This window comes from Mya arenaria, chromosome 9, assembly GCF_026914265.1.
Source record: "Mya arenaria isolate MELC-2E11 chromosome 9, ASM2691426v1".
Lineage (NCBI taxonomy): Eukaryota > Metazoa > Mollusca > Bivalvia > Myida > Myidae > Mya > Mya arenaria.
Window position 1 is genome coordinate 30,788,130 of NC_069130.1, and position 19,330 is coordinate 30,807,459.

Here is a 19,330-nt window from a genome sequence, read left to right on the forward strand (position 1 = left end):
GGAATAACTTGACCCCCCTTTTTTATTGGCTTAAAAGGTAATTTAAAGCTTGTACTTTAAGAATATATGTGGTTATCATAGCCTGCATTCGCTCGAAATGCCTTTAAATGTTGTCTGAAAATTATAATTTTACATTGAATTATATAGGGAATAACAATGGTGGTGTGTAACCTAAAAGGGACCAAACTGTTTTGTTTAAAAAGTGTTATTTTTGGTAAGAAATGTATTGCATTTCACTATTTCTGGCAAATTTTCACAATTAAATGCATTAACTTGTCCGGTTGATCATAATATGCTATTTCCTGGTTTTCACAACTTTCGCCTATTTTTTTTTTTTTTTAAATGAGTCGTCTGCAATCTTACGAGCACTGAAAATGTCCAAATTTGGTTAAAATTTGACTGCGAGAACTGGAAATGTGTGCAAAGATGTGTAGAACTGCCCAATTTGATGCTTAGAATGCCATTTGAGTCAAGGTTCAGTTGAAAAACCTCAAAGAATGGCATTTTGGGCCAAAACGCCTTAGAAAATACAGACGAACAGGCATTTGGGTGACAGGCAATGAAACTGGAAAACCTGACACAGACTATCAGATTGAGCTAGCTTTGGGTGTATTTATGTATGAAGGACAAATCGAAAGTGTTTTTCATTAAAAAATGCAGGGACGGGTTTAGTTATAGGAATGACGTCACCATTACGTCATATGTACTTCCGTTGTGTGGAAAATTCTCAATAAAAAAACAATGTTCTTATGATTGATAGACATGTTTTCAGATGCTCAATACACTGTAAATCAAAACTTTCATTATTCCTGAAACTTTTATACCTTAACTTCTATTCTTGCTTGATTTATCATTTAGAGTAGAGATTTAAGCATAAACCGCTGCCCTATAGTTGAAAGGTCATTTTGGAAGATCTGTCATGGCGGCCGGTGCAATTTTTAGAGTTTGTTTTTCAAGTGGAGTGATTTTTCTTAGGAATAACTTGACCCCCCTTTTTTATTGGCTTAAAAGGTAATTTAAAGCTTGTACTTTAAGAATATATGTGGTTATCATAGCCTGCATTCGCTCGAAATGCCTTTAAATGTTGTCTGAAAATTATAATTTTACATTGAATTATATAGGGAATAACAATGGTGGTGTGTAACCTAAAAGGGACCAAACTGTTTTGTTTAAAAAGTGTTATTTTTGGTAAGAAATGTAATGCATTTCACTATTTCTGGCAAATTTTCACAATCAAATGCATTTATCTTGTCCGGTTGATCATAATATGCTATTTCCTGGTTTTCACAACTTTCGCCTATTTTTTTTTTTTTTAAATGAGTCGTCTGCAATCTTACGAGCACTGAAAATGTCCAAATTTGGTTAAAATTTGACTGCGAGAACTTGAAATGTGTGCAAAGATGTGTAGAACTGCCCAATTTGATGCTTAGAATGCCATTTGAGTCAAGGTTCAGTTGAAAAACCTCAAAGAATGGCATTTTGGGCCAAAACGCCTTAGAAAATACAGACGCACAGGCATTTGGGTGACAGGCAATGAAACTGGAAAACCTGACACAGACTATCAGATTGAGCTAGCTTTGGGTGTATTTATGTATGAAGGACAAATCGAAAGTGTTTTTCATTAAAAAATGCAGGGACGGGTTTAGTTATAGGAATGACGTCACCATTACGTCATATGTACTTCCGTTGTGTGGAAAATTCTCAATAAAAAAAAACAATGTTCTTATGATTGATAGACATGTTTTCAGATGCTCAATACACTGTAAATCAAAACTTTCATTATTCCTGAAACTTTTATACCTTAACTATCTATTCTTGCTTGATTTATCATTTAGAGTAGAGATTAAAGCATAAACCGCTGCCCTATAGTTGAAAGGTCATTTTGGAAGATCTGTCATGGCGGACGGTGCAATTTATAGAGTTTGTTTTTCAAGTGGAGTGATTTTTCTTAGGAATAACTTGACCCCCCCCCTTTTTATTGGCTTAAAAGTTAATTTAAAGCTTGTACTTTAAGAATATATGTGGTTATCATAGCCTGCATTCGCTCGAAATGCCTTTAAATGTTGTCTGAAAATTATAATTTTACATTGAATTATATAGGGAATAACAATGGTGGTGTGTAACCTAAAAGGGACCAAACTGTTTTGTTTAAAAAGTGTTATTTTTGGTAAGAAATGTATTGCATTTCACTATTTCTGGCAAATTTTCACAATTAAATGCATTTATCTTGTCCGGTTGATCATAATATGCTATTTCCTGGTTTTCACAACTTTCGCCTATTTTTTTTTTTTAAAAATGAGTCGTCTGCAATCTTACGAGCACTGAAAATGTCCAAATTTGGTGAAAATTTGACTGCGAGAACTTGAAATGTGTGCAAAGATGTGTAGAACTGCCCAATTTGATGCTTAGAATGCCATTTGAGTAATAAATGTCTTAAAACCCTAATGTATTGTTTATTTCAATAGCGAGCCTGGTTGCTGTAGCCACGGGAATTTTCAAGGACAAGAACCAGTGCTGGTAAAAATGTGGTCTCATGTGGTTTTCCATACCGGCATTCAGCAAGGATTTCAGAGAAAGGAATACTGTCTCCAAGTAAGAAGAAATTCTAAGCATGTCTGGTTTTAATACTTTCAAAATGCATCTGGGTACTCAATAAGATGAGATTAACCTTTGAATTATTAAAATCTGATAGCAAACTGGCCAAAAGACTATATATTTCATAAAATTTGTCCTGAAAATCTTTCAATTCATGAGCTTTTCTGCATATTTATCACATTTATGACCACATAAAAGGTTGTGTATGCCTTTTCAAGCTTTAACAGTATTGGCAGATAGTTTTATAAGTGTAAAACATTGCTTTTGTGTCTTGCTTGCAGATCATGATGTGCCAATAAGCTCCAGTTAGCTGTGCCTTTTTCCTCCCACCGGTAGTCCTTCAATCTGAATCCAGGAGGTGCAGCTCTGAATCCAATATTTCAGGAGAATGAATATGTAAGTCAACTCTGTAGTACTTGTTTGTATGAATAATGATTACAAGAGTGAGATTTATAGCAAATCAGGTGTAAATAAGCAACTTATAGACATTGGTGAAGTGCTGTACTCTGATTTTAATGCCAAATCTAGCCTTCAAAACAGATACTTAAAATAAAAAAAAAAAAAAAAATGGGCATATTAATACTATCTCTGCATTTTCTACATCATGTAGCTACCTCATACATGAAAACACTAGCAGTTGTCATTAATCTTTCAGTTTTGGTGTATTTTTTTACAATTTCTTTTGTTGCGCCATTTGTCCCTGAAGCAAACAGTTTGGCATATAGTGGTGTTTAGACTGTCTATAAACACATTATCACTAAATTTCTTTTGTTAAACTGAACAGTTCTGTTACCTTTTTATAAGTGGATAAGAAAAGCAAAATTTTGACAAGTTGAAGCATTTCAATTTGGCTCTATGTCATTTTAGCTTTACTGGCCAAAGGCCAGAACAGCTTATGCGATGGTAATTTGTACGTAGTATGTGCGTCTGTAAACAATTCATGTTTACACGATACAGCCTTCAGTTTTGAAGGTATCTTAATGAAACCTGCATAGTATTTACATATCCATTAGAGCTCGGTTTCTTTTGACCATGCTTGATTAGATATGGGCCTTGATCGTATAAAAATCCTGTAAACAATTGCTCATTAACACGATACAGCCTTCAGTTTTGATTGTATCTCGATGAAACTTGTACAGTATCTACATATCCATAAGAGCTTGGTTCCTTTCGAAAACCAGCCAGATCCGCTAAGGCATGCCTAGATTATGGGCCTTGATAGTATAAAAAAAATCAGTTTGTCAGTTAACAATTGTTCGTTAACATGATACAGCTTTCAGCTTTGATTGTATCTCAATGAAACTTGTACAGTATCTACATATCCATAAGAGCTCGGTTCCTTTTGAAAACCAGCCAGATCCACTCAGCCAGTAGAGCATATGCCCTTTTGGGCCTCTTGTTTATATAAAACTCTAAGCGCAAAAGAAGTGCGAAAACCTTATTTTGCGTAGAAAAAAACTTATAAGAGTAGGCAGGTCATTTTTGTGGTGCTGTTCTGTAGACACCATTGAAAGCAACAAGGAAAACTTTACTTGGTCAGATTATTCCAATGCATAAAGAAATAATGGCTCTTCAAAGGTTTGCAGCTTACCATTTGAGGGAAATGGCTGTTTCTGCTTTTTATGAAAATACCACAGGTGCTAATACTTGTCTCAATCATTTATTGTTTAATATATCATTTCCAAACTTTCAGTATGTGTTGCATATAGCCTGCAGATGAACTATATGAGTTTTGAAGTCTGTTCCACCCTCTATCATGCAATGAATATTAATGACTATGTATGTGGTACATGTACTTTCAGAAAACTGAAGCCTTCAGGAAGTCAATGCCACCATGGTATTGATTTATTCAGCTCTGATGTACTCAGCTGTGATGTAACATGCCTTCAAGCCACTATCCGAAGAAATTCAGACGTTCTAAATGGACCATTGCCCTGTTGCCATGGAAATCATTATGAGGAGGAGCACACAAACTGTCACTTGTTTTGGATATCAGATGTACCACGAACTGACCATAAACTTTTCAGATGCTCTGTTTATTTCATCAGCCAATTTCGATGTAAATTTTACTGAATAATGACAAACAGTCTTACTCATAAGCATCTCTTACTCATTCGTATTCCACAACTAAACATGCTTGCAATTATTATGTTGCTTTATACTGAAACTTTTATTGAAAATGGTGCATAAACACTGACAACACATCAATGTTTCGTTCATACATTTGTACATGTTCTTTCAGTGTTGATAATGTTGACATATTTCATGTACATTTACACATGTGTTTATTGCCAACCTCATCAAGACATGCATAGTTTGCTCACATACATATTTCCAAAACAGACATTTACTGAATGTATTACTACTTTACGTTGATTTTGATATGTAAATAAAACATTGTACTACTTGTTTGTACAAAACACTTTTCATTTGCTGTGTTGTTTGTTTCCATGTTTTGTCTGCATACAGATGGTATTATCATATCAATTTTTAGCTCGACTATTCGTAGAATATGGAGAGCTATACTACTCACCCAAGTGTTGGGGTCACACCTTGGTTAAGGATTTGCGTGCAAGCACACATAGGTTAATATCTCAGTTACTTCTGGAGGTATCGCATTGAGACTTGATACAATGGTACTCAACCATCCAACCTACTTAATTAACCAAGTTAGATAACTCTACTTTGCATTTAATGCAAATTATAGGCTTTTATTATTTGACTAAATAATTCTGGTTAAGGTTTTGCATGCAAGCACACATAGGTAAATATCTCATTAAGTACTTGAGATATTGCATTGAGACTTGAAACAATGTTACTCAACCATCCAACCTACTTAATAAACCAAGTAAGATAACTCTACTTTGCATTTAATGCAAATTATAGGCTTTTATTATTTGACTTAGAAATTCTGGTTAAGGTTTTGCGTGCAAGCACACATAGGTAAATATCTCATTAAGTAATTGAGGTATTGCATTGAGACTTGATACAATGGTACTCAACAATCCAATCTACTGAATTAACAAAGTAAGATATCTGTAGTTTGCATTTAATCCAAATAATAGGACTTTATTATTCGACTGAGAAATGCAGGTTAATATCTCAGCAGCTACTTGAGGTATTGCATTGAGACTAGTTACAAGGTACTCAACCATCCAACCTAATTAATTAACCAAGTAAGATAACTTGACTTTGCATTTAATGCAAATGATAGGCCTTTATCATTCGACTTAGATATTTTGATTAAGGTTTTGTGTGCAAGCACACATTATATAAATATCAAAGCAACTACTTGATGTATTGCATTGAGACTCATACAATTGTACTCAACCATCAAACTTCCCCATGTAAGATAGCTCTAGTTTCATTAAATGCAAATAGTTGCCCTTTATTATTCGACATAGAAATTCTAGTTAAGGTTTTGCGTGTAAGCACACATAGGTAAATTTCTCAGCAACTACTCGATGTATTGCATTGAAACTTTATAGAATGGTATTCAACCACTAAATGTCATTGAATAACCAAGATATATAACTATATTTTGCAAATAATTGCCCTTTATTATTAGACTTAAACATTTTGGTTGAAATTTTCCATGTAACCACATTTATGTTTATATCTCACCACATGATTTGCATTGAAATCTTATCTAACAGCGATCCATGCATGTTTCGCCAAAACATTTCAATCCTTGCACTAAAAAGCGGCGGAATAGTCGAGCCCGCTGTCTCTGTGCAAGCTCTTGTTCAAAATTAACGTGATGTTCATTTCCATTGTGAAACTTATCCCTTGGGAACATTCAAACATATTCTACATACATTATTTTTTATCTTACACTGTATATGTTCTATAGGTATATATCACGCCTAATAAAATTGAAGCCTGTCAACTCGTAAGTTGTTGTTTTGGTCGTGGTGGATCACTTAAAAGTTGAACCCATCAATTTAAACTGGTATGCCAGGGATGTGTTAATTGAGTATCTTGTGTAGGCTATAAGGACGTCAATGATTGTATGTTTGGGTGTTGTTGATTTATCTATTTTCCTTTCTTATGATTTTAAACAGACCCGGGAGGAATTGTAAAGAACCAGCCAGAAAGCCCGCCCGCCGAGCTGCCCTACCGGCCGAGCCGTACTTTGTGTATGCCAACATGCCGACATGCTGTTATTTGTTAGTACTTCAAGATCATATAATGGAAAATTGTATCCAAACTGAAGTATAAGTTGAGTAAGTTTGGGTCATATAAGCCCATTGATACTGTTTGTTCCATTCCTAAATGAATTCCTTTCATGTTGTTTCTCGATCATTTCTGGTGCGGCTTTGATAATAATATTATTTTCTAATGACACTGCTGACTCGTATAAGTCTTTGGTCTGTATTGTGCATCTATTCGCACATTTTGTTTGCTCTTTTAAGCAAACATTACATTAATTTTATAACCAAATAAACAAAACTTACTGCACATTTGATGCAGAATGGTGTTTTATTTAGTGTGCATATATGATTTTGAGCTTATGGACAAGAAAACATCTACTTCAACAATCACAGCAACACAATGAGATCCCTATTTTAAAGAAATAATGCCAGCTTTCATTAATTCATTAATTCATTCCATCAATCATTCATATATATTCATTTATTTATGCAGTTTATACATTGAAAAACTTGACATTTCTTAAGGCAAAATAAATGAAAAGTGAGCCACTTTCATAAAGATTAGAGCCTTTTCCCTTCATGCATTAAAAAATCAACCTTAATACATTATAAATGTCTTAAACCCCTAATGTATTGTTTATTTCAATAGCCAGCCTGGTTGCTGTAGCCACAGGGGAATTTACATTTCTTAAGGCAAAAGAAATAAAAACTGAGCCACTTTCATAAAGCTTAGAGCCTTTTCCCTTCATGCATTAAAAACAACAACCTTAATACATAATAAATGTCTTAAAACCCTAATGTATTGTTTATTTCAATAGCGAGCCTGGTTGCTGTAGCCACAGGGGAATTTTCAAGGACAAGAACCAGTGCTGGTAAAAATGTGGTCTCATGTGGTTTTCCATACCGGCATTCAGCAAGGATTTCAGAGAAAGGAATACTGTCTCCAAGTAAGAAGAAATTCTAAGCATGTCTGGTTTTAATGCTTTCAAAATGCATCTGGGTACTCAATAAGATGAGATTAACCTTTGAATTATTAAAATCTGATAGCAAACTGTCCAAAAGACTATATATTTCATAAAATTTGTCCTGAAAATCTTTCAATTCATGAGCTTTTCTGCATATTTATCACATTTATGACCACATAAAAGGTTGTGTACGCCTCAAATGAGTGTTTACATGCCTTTTCAAGCTTTAACAGTATTGGCAGACAGTTTTATAAGTGTAAAACATTGCTTTTGTGTCTTGCTTGCAGATCATGATGTGCCAATAAGCTCCAGTTAGCTGTGCCTTTTTCCTCCCACCGGTAGTCCTTCAATCTGAAACCAGGAGGTGCAGCTCTGAATCCAATATTTCAGGAGAATGAATATGTAAGTCAACTCTGTAGTACTTGTTTGTATGAATAATGATCACAAGAGAGAGATTTATAGCAAATCAGGTGTAAATAAGCAACTTATAGACATTGGTGAAGTGCTGTACTCTGATTTTAATGCCAAATCTAGCCTTCAAAACAGATACTTAAAGTAAAACAATAAAAAAAAAATGGGCATATTAATACTATCTCTGCATTTTCTACATCATGTAGCTACCTCATACATGAAAACACTAGCAGTTGTCATGAATCTTTCAGTTTTGGTGTATTTTTTTACAATTTCTTTTGTTGCGCCATTTGTCCCTGAAGCAAACAGTTTGGCATATAGTGGTGTTTAGACTGTCTATAAACACATTATCACTAAATTTCTTTTGTTAAACTGAACAGTTCTGTTACCTTTATATAAGTGGATAAGAAAAGCAAAATTTTGACAAGTTGAAGCATTTCAATTTGGCTCTATGTCATTTTTAGCTCTACTGGCCAAAGGCCAGAACAGCTTATGCGATGGTAATTTGTACGTAGTATGTGCGTCTGTAAACAATTCATGTTTACACGATACAGCCTTCAGTTTTGAAGGTATCTTAATGAAACCTGCACAGTATTTACATATCACTTAGAGCTCGGTTTCTTTTGAAAACCAGCCAGATCCGACCATGCTTGATTAGATATGGGCCTTGATCGTATAAAAATCCTTTTTGATTGTATCTCGATGAAACTTGTACAGTATCTACATATCCATAAGAGCTTGGTTCCTTTCGAAAACCAGCTAGATCCGCTCAGGCATGCCTAGATTATGGGCCTTGATAGTATAGAAAAATCAGTTTGTCAGTTAACAATTGTTCGTTAACATGATACAGCTTTCAGCTTTGATTGTATCTCAATGAAACTTGTACAGTATCTACATATCCATAAGAGCTCGGTTCCTTTTGAAAACCAGCCAGATCCACTCAGCCAGTAGAGCAAATGCCCTTTTGGGCCTCTTGTTTATATAAATCTCTAAGCGCAAAAGACATTATAAATGTCTTAAACCCCTAATGTATTGTTTATTTCAATAGCCAGCCTGGTTGCTGTAGCCACAGGGGAATTTACATTTCTTAAGGCAAAAGAAATAAAAACTGAGCCACTTTCATAAAGCTTAGAGCCTTTTCCCTTCATGCATTAAAAACAACAACCTTAATACATAATAAATGTCTTAAAACCCTAATGTATTGTTTATTTCAATAGCGAGCCTGGTTGCTGTAGCCACAGGGGAATTTTCAAGGACAAGAACCAGTGCTGGTAAAAATGTGGTCTCATGTGGTTTTCCATACCGGCATTCAGCAAGGATTTCAGAGAAAGGAATACTGTCTCCAAGTAAGAAGAAATTCTAAGCATGTCTGGTTTTAATGCTTTCAAAATGCATCTGGGTACTCAATAAGATGAGATTAACCTTTGAATTATTAAAATCTGATAGCAAACTGTCCAAAAGACTATATATTTCATAAAATTTGTCCTGAAAATCTTTCAATTCATGAGCTTTTCTGCATATTTATCACATTTATGACCACATAAAAGGTTGTGTACGCCTCAAATGAGTGTTTACATGCCTTTTCAAGCTTTAACAGTATTGGCAGACAGTTTTATAAGTGTAAAACATTGCTTTTGTGTCTTGCTTGCAGATCATGATGTGCCAATAAGCTCCAGTTAGCTGTGCCTTTTTCCTCCCACCGGTAGTCCTTCAATCTGAAACCAGGAGGTGCAGCTCTGAATCCAATATTTCAGGAGAATGAATATGTAAGTCAACTCTGTAGTACTTGTTTGTATGAATAATGATCACAAGAGAGAGATTTATAGCAAATCAGGTGTAAATAAGCAACTTATAGACATTGGTGAAGTGCTGTACTCTGATTTTAATGCCAAATCTAGCCTTCAAAACAGATACTTAAAGTAAAACAATAAAAAAAAAATGGGCATATTAATACTATCTCTGCATTTTCTACATCATGTAGCTACCTCATACATGAAAACACTAGCAGTTGTCATGAATCTTTCAGTTTTGGTGTATTTTTTTACAATTTCTTTTGTTGCGCCATTTGTCCCTGAAGCAAACAGTTTGGCATATAGTGGTGTTTAGACTGTCTATAAACACATTATCACTAAATTTCTTTTGTTAAACTGAACAGTTCTGTTACCTTTATATAAGTGGATAAGAAAAGCAAAATTTTGACAAGTTGAAGCATTTCAATTTGGCTCTATGTCATTTTTAGCTCTACTGGCCAAAGGCCAGAACAGCTTATGCGATGGTAATTTGTACGTAGTATGTGCGTCTGTAAACAATTCATGTTTACACGATACAGCCTTCAGTTTTGAAGGTATCTTAATGAAACCTGCACAGTATTTACATATCACTTAGAGCTCGGTTTCTTTTGAAAACCAGCCAGATCCGACCATGCTTGATTAGATATGGGCCTTGATCGTATAAAAATCCTTTTTGATTGTATCTCGATGAAACTTGTACAGTATCTACATATCCATAAGAGCTTGGTTCCTTTCGAAAACCAGCTAGATCCGCTCAGGCATGCCTAGATTATGGGCCTTGATAGTATAGAAAAATCAGTTTGTCAGTTAACAATTGTTCGTTAACATGATACAGCTTTCAGCTTTGATTGTATCTCAATGAAACTTGTACAGTATCTACATATCCATAAGAGCTCGGTTCCTTTTGAAAACCAGCCAGATCCACTCAGCCAGTAGAGCAAATGCCCTTTTGGGCCTCTTGTTTATATAAATCTCTAAGCGCAAAAGAAGTGCGAAAACCTTATTTTGCTTAGAAAAAAACTTATAAGAGTAGGCAGGTCATTTTTGTGGTGCTGTTCTGTAGACACCATTGAAAGCAACAAGGAAAACTTTACTTGGTCAGATTATTCCAATGCATAAAGAAATAATGGCTCTTCAAAGGTTTGCAGCTTACCATTTGAAGGAAATGGCTGTTTCTGCTTTTTATGAAAATACCACAGGTGCTAATACTTGTCTCAATCATTTATTGTTTAATATAATTATATCATTTCCAAACTTTCAGTATGTGTTGCATATAGCCTGCAGATGAACTATATGAGTTTTGAAGTCTGTTCCCCCCTCTATCATGCAATGAATATTAATGACTATGTATGTGGTACATGTACTTTCAGAAAACTGAAGCCTTCAGGAAGTCAATGCCACCATGGTATTGATTTATTCAGCTCTGATGTACTCAGCTGTGATGTAACATGCCTTCAAGCCACTATCCGAAGAACATTCAGACGTTCTAAATGGACAATTGCCCTGTTGCCATGGAAATCATTATGAGGAGGAGCACACAAACTGTCACTTGTTTTGGATGTACCACGAACTGACCATAAACTTTTCAGATGCTCTGTTTATTTCATCAGCCAATTTCGATGTAAATTTTACTGAATAATGACAAACAGTCTTACTCATAAGCATCTCTTACTCATTCGTATTCCACAACTAAACATGCTTGCAATTACACTGTGCCATCTATCATAATATAGCAATGCTGCAATGTCCACATGTTTTTTTTGTACCAGTTGTTGCTTTATACTGAAACTTTTATTGAAAATGGTGCATAAACACTGACAACACATCACTGTTTCGTTCATACATTTGTACATGTTCTTTCAGTGTTGATAATGTTGACATATTGCATGTACATTTACACATGTGTTTATTGCCAACCTCATCAAAACATGCATAGTTTGCTCACATACATATTTCCAAAACAGACATTTACTGAATGTATTACTACTTTACGTTGATTTTGATATGTAAATAAAACATTGTACTACTTGTTTGTACAAAACACTTTTCATTTGCTATGTTGTTTGTTTCCAATGTTATATATATATATATATATATATAGGTATATATCACGCCTAATAAAATTGAAGCCTGTCAACTCGTAAGTTGTTGTTTTGGTCGTGGTGGATCACTTAAAAGTTGAACCCATCAATTTAAACTGGTATGCCAGGGATGTGTTAATTGAGTATCTTGTGTAGGCTATAAGGACGTCAATGATTGTATGTTTGGGTGTTGTTGATTTATCTATTTTCCTTTCTTATTATTTTAAACAGACCCGGGAGGAATTGTAAAGAACCAGCCTGAAAGCCCGCCCGCCGAGCTGCCCACCCGGCCGAGCCGTACTTTGTGTATGCCAACATGCCGACATGCTGTTATTTGTTAGTACTTCAAGATCATATAATGGAAAATTGTATCCAAACTGAAGTATAAGTTGAGTAAGTTTGGGTCATATAAGCCCATTGATACTGTTTGTTCCATTCCTAAATGAATTCCTTTCATGTTGTTTCTCGATCATTTCTGGTGCGGCTTTGATAATAATATTATTTTCTAATGACACTGCTGACTCGTATAAGTCTTTGGTCTGTATTGTGCATCTATTCGCACATTTTGTTTGCTCTTTTAAGCAAGCATTACATTAATTTTATAACCAAATAAACAAAACTTACTGCACATTTGATGCAGAATGGTGTTTTATTTACTGTGCATATATGATTTTGAGCTTATGGACAAGAAAACATCTACTTCAACAATCACAGCAACACAATGAGATCCCTATTTTAAAGAAATAATGCCAGCTTTCATTAATTCATTAATTCATTCCATCAATCATTCATATATATTCATTTATTTATGCAGTTTATACATTGAAAAACTTGACATTTCTTAAGGCAAAATAAATTAAAAGTGAACCACTTTTATAAAGATTAGATCCTTTTCCCTTCATGCATTAAAAAATCAACCTTAATACATTATAAATGTCTTAAAACCCTAATGTATTGTTTATTTCAATAGCCAGCCTGGTTGCTGAAGCCACAGGGGAATTTACATTTCTTAAGGCAAAAGAAATAAAAACTGAGCCACTTTCATAAAGCTTAGAGCCTTTTCCCTTCATGCATTAAAAACAACAACCTTAATACATAATAAATGTCTAAAAACCCTAATGTATTGTTTATTTCAATAGCGAGCCTGGTTGCTGTAGCCACAGGGGAATTTTCAAGGACAAGAACCAGTGCTGGTAAAAATGTGGTCTCATGTGGTTTTCCATACCGGCATTCAGCAAAGATTTCAGAGAAAGGAATACTGTCTCCAAGTAAGAAGAAACTCTAAGCATGTCTGGTTTTAATGCTTTCAAAATGCATCTGGGTACTCAATAAGATGAGATTAACCTTTGAATTATTAAAATCTGATAGCAAACTGTCCAAAAGACTATATATTTCATAAAATTTGTCCTGAAAATCTTTCAATTCATGAGCTTTTCTGCATATTTATCACATTTATGACCACATAAAAGATTGTGTATGCCTCAAATGAGTGTTTACATGCCCTTTTCAAGCTTTAACAGTATTGGCAGATAGTTTTATAAGTGTAAAACATTGCTTTTGTGTCTTGCTTGGAGATTATGATGTGCCAATAAGCTCCAGTTAGCTGTGCCTTTTTCCTCCGACCGGTAGTCCTTCAATCTGAATCCAGGAGATGCAGCTCTGAATCCAATATTTCAGGAGAATGAATATGTAAGTCAACTCTGTAGTACTTGTTTGTATGAATAATGATCACAAGAGTGAGATTTATAGCAAATCAGGTGTAAATAAGCAACTTATAGACATTGGTGAAGTGCTGTACTCTGATTTTAATGCCAAATCTAGCCTTCAAAACAGATACTTAAAGTAAAAAATAAAATCAAAATGGGCATATTAATACTATCTCTGCATTTTCTACATCATGTAGCTTCCTCATACATGAAAACACTAGCAGTTGTCATGAATCTTTCAGTTTTGGTGTATTTTTTTACAATTTCTTTTGTTGCGCCATTTGTCCCTGAAGCAAACAGTTTGGCATATAGTGGTGTTTAGACTGTCTATAAACACATTATCACTAAATTTCTTTTGTTAAACTGAACAGTTCTGTTACCTTTATTTAGTGGATAAGAAAAGCAAAATTTTGACAAGTTGAAGCATTTCAATTTGGCTCTATGTCAATTTTAGCTCTACTGGCCAAAGGCCAGAACAGCTTATTCGATGGTAATTTGTACGTAGTATGTGCGTCTGTAAACAATTCATGTTTACACGATACAGCCTTCAGTTTTGAAGGTATCTTAATGTAACCTGCACAGTATTTACATATCCATTAGAGCTCGGTTTCTTTTGAAAACCAGCCAGATCCGACCATGCTTGATTAGATATGGGCCTTGATCGTATAAAAATCCTGTAAACAATTCCTCATTAACACAATACAGCCTTCAGTTTTGATTGTATCTCGATGAAACTTGTACAGTATCTACATATCCATAAGAGCTTGGTTCCTTTCGAAAACCAGCCAGATCCACTCAGGCATGCCTAGATTATGGGCCTTGATAGTATAAAAAAAATCAGTTTGTCAGTTAACAATTGTTCGTTAACATGATACAGCTTTCAGCTTTGATTGTATCTCAATGAAACTTGTACAGTATCTACATATCCATAAGAGCTCGGTTCCTTTTGAAAACCAGCCAGATCCACTCAGCCAGTAGAGCATATGCCCTTTTGGGCCTCTTGTTTATATAAAACTCTAAGCGCAAAAGAAGTGCGAAAACCTTATTTTGCTTAGAAAAAAACTTATAAGAGTAGGCAGGTCATTTTTGTGGTGCTGTTCTGTAGACACCATTGAAAGCAACAAGGAAAACTTTACTTGGTCAGATTATTCCAATGCATAAAGAAATAATGGCTCTTCAAAGGTTTGCAGCTTACCATTTGAGGGAAATGGCTGTTTCTGCTTTTTATGAAAATACCACAGGTGCTAATACTTGTCTCAATCATTTATTGTTTAATATATCATTTCCAAACTTTCAGTATGTGTTGCATATAGCCTGCAGATGAACTATATGAGTTTTGAAGTCTGTTCCCCCCTCTATCATGCAATGAATATTAATGACTATGTATGTGGTACATGTACTTTCAGAAAACTGAAGCCTTCAGGAAGTCAATGCCACCATGGTATTGATTTATTCAGCTCTGATGTACTCAGCTGTGATGTAACATGCCTTCAAGCCACTATCCGAAGAACATTCAGACGTTCTAAATGGACCATTGCCCTATTGCCATGGAAATCATTATGAGGAGCACACAAACTGTCACTTGTTTTGGATATCAGATGTACCACGAACTGACCATAAACTTTTCAGATGCTCTGTTTATTTCATCAGCCAATTTCGATGTAAATTTTACTGAATAATGACAAACAGTCTTACTCATAAGCATCTCTTACTCATTCGTATTCCACAACTAAACATGCTTGCAATTATTATGTTGCTTTATACTGAAACTTTTATTGAAAATGGTGCATAAACACTGACAACACATCAATGTTTCGTTCATACATTTGTACATGTTCTTTCAGTGTTGATAATGTTGACATATTTCATGTACATTTACACATGTGTTTATTGCCAACCTCATCAAGACATGCATAGTTTGCTCACATACATATTTCCAAAACAGACATTTACTGAATGTATTACTACTTTACGTTGATTTTGATATGTAAATAAAACATTGTACTACTTGTTTGTACAAAACACTTTTCATTTGCTATGTTGTTTGTTTCCATGTTTTGTCTGCATACAGATGGTATTATCATATCAATTTTTAGCTCGACTATTCGTAGAATATGGAGAGCTATACTACTCACCCAAGTGTTGGGGTCACACCTTGGTTAAGGATTTGCGTGCAAGCACACATAGGTTAATATCTCAATTACTTCTTGAGGTATCGCATTGAGACTTGATACAATGGTACTCAACCATCCAACCTACTTAATTAACCAAGTTAGATAACTCTACTTTGCATTTAACGGAATAGTCGAGCCCGCTTTCTCTGTGCAAGCTCTTGTTCAAAATTAACGTGATGTTCATTTCCATTGTGAAACTTATCCCTTGGGAAAGTTCAAACATATTCTACATACATTATTTTTTATCTTACACTGTATATATATGTTCTATATGTATATATCACGCCTAATAAAATTGAAGCCTGTCAACTCGTACGTTGTTGTAAAACATATGAACCCCACCTGTCAACTTCCCTGTGTGTTCCTATCAATTCGTTTCTGAAATTCCTGTCATCATTTTAATAAATTGCTTACTCTCTCGGGGCCACCGTTCCTCAGCGCTTTCAGCGCTTTGATTTCTCATTGTCTAGTTTTATTCTGCTCCTTTGACCGTCACTCAATTAAGGCAATGTACGTGCAGAATATCTTTTGATGTAGAAATGTTCTTAAGTTTGTTTTGTCTTCTTGTCGTTTCTTTGAACGTCTAGGCCATTTTGGTCTAGTGATTTCCGGCATACATGGAAGAAGCGTGCGAACATTCCTGCCTATCATCAGCTGATTAGGACTAAATCCTGTTGCTATTGTTGGCGAGTTCCGATACGTTTGAAGTGCTCTGATAACACCATGCAGCTTGTCTCAAAATACCATTCGCTAATTTTACCCCAGCTTCGGCTTGAGAATTTCCTAAATTTTGCTGGAAAGTACGGCTTTATTTCCTGTGTAAGTAAGTTTTTGTACGTAATAACCTTTGAATGGTTTCATCATTTTGTTTTGACTGTTTTATTTGGGGCAGTCGAATGTCACTTAAAGGAATATTTTCAGTGACCATTTCAATATATTATGTATTCACTTCATTCTCAAAAGTTTGATCAAACTCATTCAATGGAGACCTAGAAAGGGTATCTGGCACAACCATTTATTTGCCCGGTATATAACTGCGTATTGGATTAAACTTTCTCATTCGCAAGAGAAGCATCTGACATCTTAAAGGTGCTTGGTCAATGTCCTGATGTTAATAAGCGATATCAGCGGTTTGTGATCTGTCAATAGAACAAATGAATCTAGTCTTATAAGAGTTTTCAAACTTTTCGCATGTTCATACCGATGCTGTCATTTCTTTCTCAATTTGCGCGTATCTCTTTTCTGCATCGGACAACGTTCTCGAACAATACGCTACCGGCCTGAGATTCGAACCTTCTTTGGCGAACAGTGTCCCACCTAATCCGTAACTACTGCTATCAGCGCTAACAACTAAAGGTTTCGATCTGTCATAATACGCTAAAGTCGGCGCGTTTGTCAACAAATCCTTAATAGTTTGGAAGGCTTTTTTCCTGTGGAACGGCCCATTGGCAAACAGATTTTGACTTCAACAATTCAGTCATCGGGTTCATGACTGTAGACAAATTTGTAGTGTATTTGCCTAGATAAATTAATCATCCCTATCACGCATCTCCACTCCGCGACATTGTTTGGCGCACTAAGGTCTTTTTCTGCTTGGACCTTTTTGGGATTAACACTGAGCCCTTTATCACTAATTATATGGCCAATATATTCAATTTTGGTCTGTCTGAATAAAAAATTGTTTTTGTTCAATTTGAGTCCCGAATTTTCGATTCCTTTCAAGACTTTACTCAGATTTCTATCATGCTTCTGTACGTCTTTTCCATAGACGACAATGTCATCCATAATGACATCAACACCTGGCAGACCATCTAAAAGCTCAGACATTTTTCTTTGAAATATTTCAGGAGCTGACGTGATCCCAAGCGGAACGCGTACGTTTGAACGCATACCGACCAAATGGCGTCAATCGCGAGCTATTGTCATCAAGCGGCAATTTATTCGCTGCATCTGGGACCAATAATAATAACAATGTAATCTTACTCCAAGGTTGCATTTTACTTTGAAAAGACTGTCATGTTCACAAGTTTCGGTGGAACACCGTCAAGATTTGGTATCATATAGCGTTCGCGTTTTACGGATTTGTTTTTAGATCGACATATTATCTTACATTTCCATTCGGCTTAACTACCGATCCCATCGGTGCACACCAGTCTGTCGGATCCGTTACTTACTCTATGACACCGCCATTTAGCATGTCATTTAGTGTTTTTTCACACTTTGGCAATAGTGAAAATGGTACACGGCGCGCTGTATTCACACTGTACGGCTGTGCATCTGGTTTGAGCTCTATTCAAACAGGCTCGCATTTGATGGAACCCGCGGTTCCAAATACATGTATGCTTTGTGAAATTTTACCAAATCGTTGTACTAAATTCATAGCCTTCGCGGCTCCTCTACTAAGAAGACTATTTTTATCGTTTGCTGCGACCACGAACACGCGAAACACGAACTCCTTACCATCTCTGTACGTATCAGCAATGCAGTAACCCTAACAAACAATTTGACCACCAGAAACAAGAAGCACAGAAGATGAAGGCTTTAGCGCTGGGCGCTTTTTCAATGATGTGTATGTGGACTCAGAAATGACTGTAGCGTCTTCCCCTGTATCATTTATAAATAAAATTGCAAATTGTCAATTTGATTTTCCACGGATCTTCTTCTTGCGTGTCACAGTTAATGGAACCTAAATAGTACTCACGGTTTTGGTCATTGTTTTGCTAATTATTTTGTTCATTATCTTCGTTGTCGCTTGTGGTATCCATATTTTTATACTAAGTGTAATTCACTAACACTTTTGCAGCACACTTCCTATGGTTACACCGAGAACACCGTGTTATTGTGAAAGCTTCATCACGTCGTTGACGTCGATAACATTGTTTGGTTTTCGGCTGGCCACGCACGCCACCAGATCATTATATGCCCTCCCGCATCAGAAAATGTATTGGGTATAAGAGCAACCTGTCACTGCCACATTCATAACTCATCTCATCTCCAAGTGTCCACCATGGGGTTGACTGGGAATGCTATTCAATACATCATCCAGCTCCGAGTCTCCCAACACCCTTTTGCTGCCTATCATCAAAGCCCCGGAGTCCACTGTGTAGCCTACACACAGTATTCTAAAGTTTCGTTTGTCATGAACATTCTTCAATCGGCATGGATATTCATTTTTTAGAATATACGTTTTAAATTCTTCCAAACCATCCATCGTGTTTGCTGGCTATGAAGAGACTGTGAATCGTTTTCACTTTGGCGCGAAAAGAACAATTAACACAGCAAAGGCAGTCTCCGTGTCTTTGATATTCTTTTTCGGCATGGTTGCGTTTAAACTTGGCACTAACTCACCGGGCGGAGCTTTTCGCTAATCATGCTGACACATGACCAATCATAATAACACCTTCACTTACTGTTCACCATCAGGCCAGAGTCGCATTAAATTTAGTAAATTATA

General features: G+C 35.6%; 3 long non-coding RNA genes across 3 annotated transcripts; all 3 read left to right on the forward strand.

The window, feature by feature from the left end:
• Nucleotides 1–2,463: 2,463 nt before the first annotated feature.
• LOC128245498 (uncharacterized) lies at nt 2,464–4,733 on the forward strand. The gene is made up of 3 exons (XR_008263161.1): nt 2,464–2,592; nt 2,877–2,991; nt 4,398–4,733. It is a non-coding gene; the product is annotated as an uncharacterized LOC128245498 (long non-coding RNA).
• Nucleotides 4,734–9,247: 4,514 nt separating this feature from the next.
• On the forward strand, nt 9,248–11,469 carry LOC128203725 (uncharacterized). The gene is made up of 3 exons (XR_008256026.1): nt 9,248–9,471; nt 9,777–9,891; nt 11,286–11,469. It is a non-coding gene; the product is annotated as an uncharacterized LOC128203725 (long non-coding RNA).
• An 843-nt stretch (nt 11,470–12,312) lies between these two features.
• On the forward strand, nt 12,313–15,260 carry LOC128203726 (uncharacterized). Its single transcript, XR_008256027.1, has 4 exons — nt 12,313–12,389; nt 13,136–13,264; nt 13,571–13,685; nt 15,109–15,260. It is a non-coding gene; the product is annotated as an uncharacterized LOC128203726 (long non-coding RNA).
• The last annotated feature ends 4,070 nt before the right edge of the window (nt 15,261–19,330 follow it).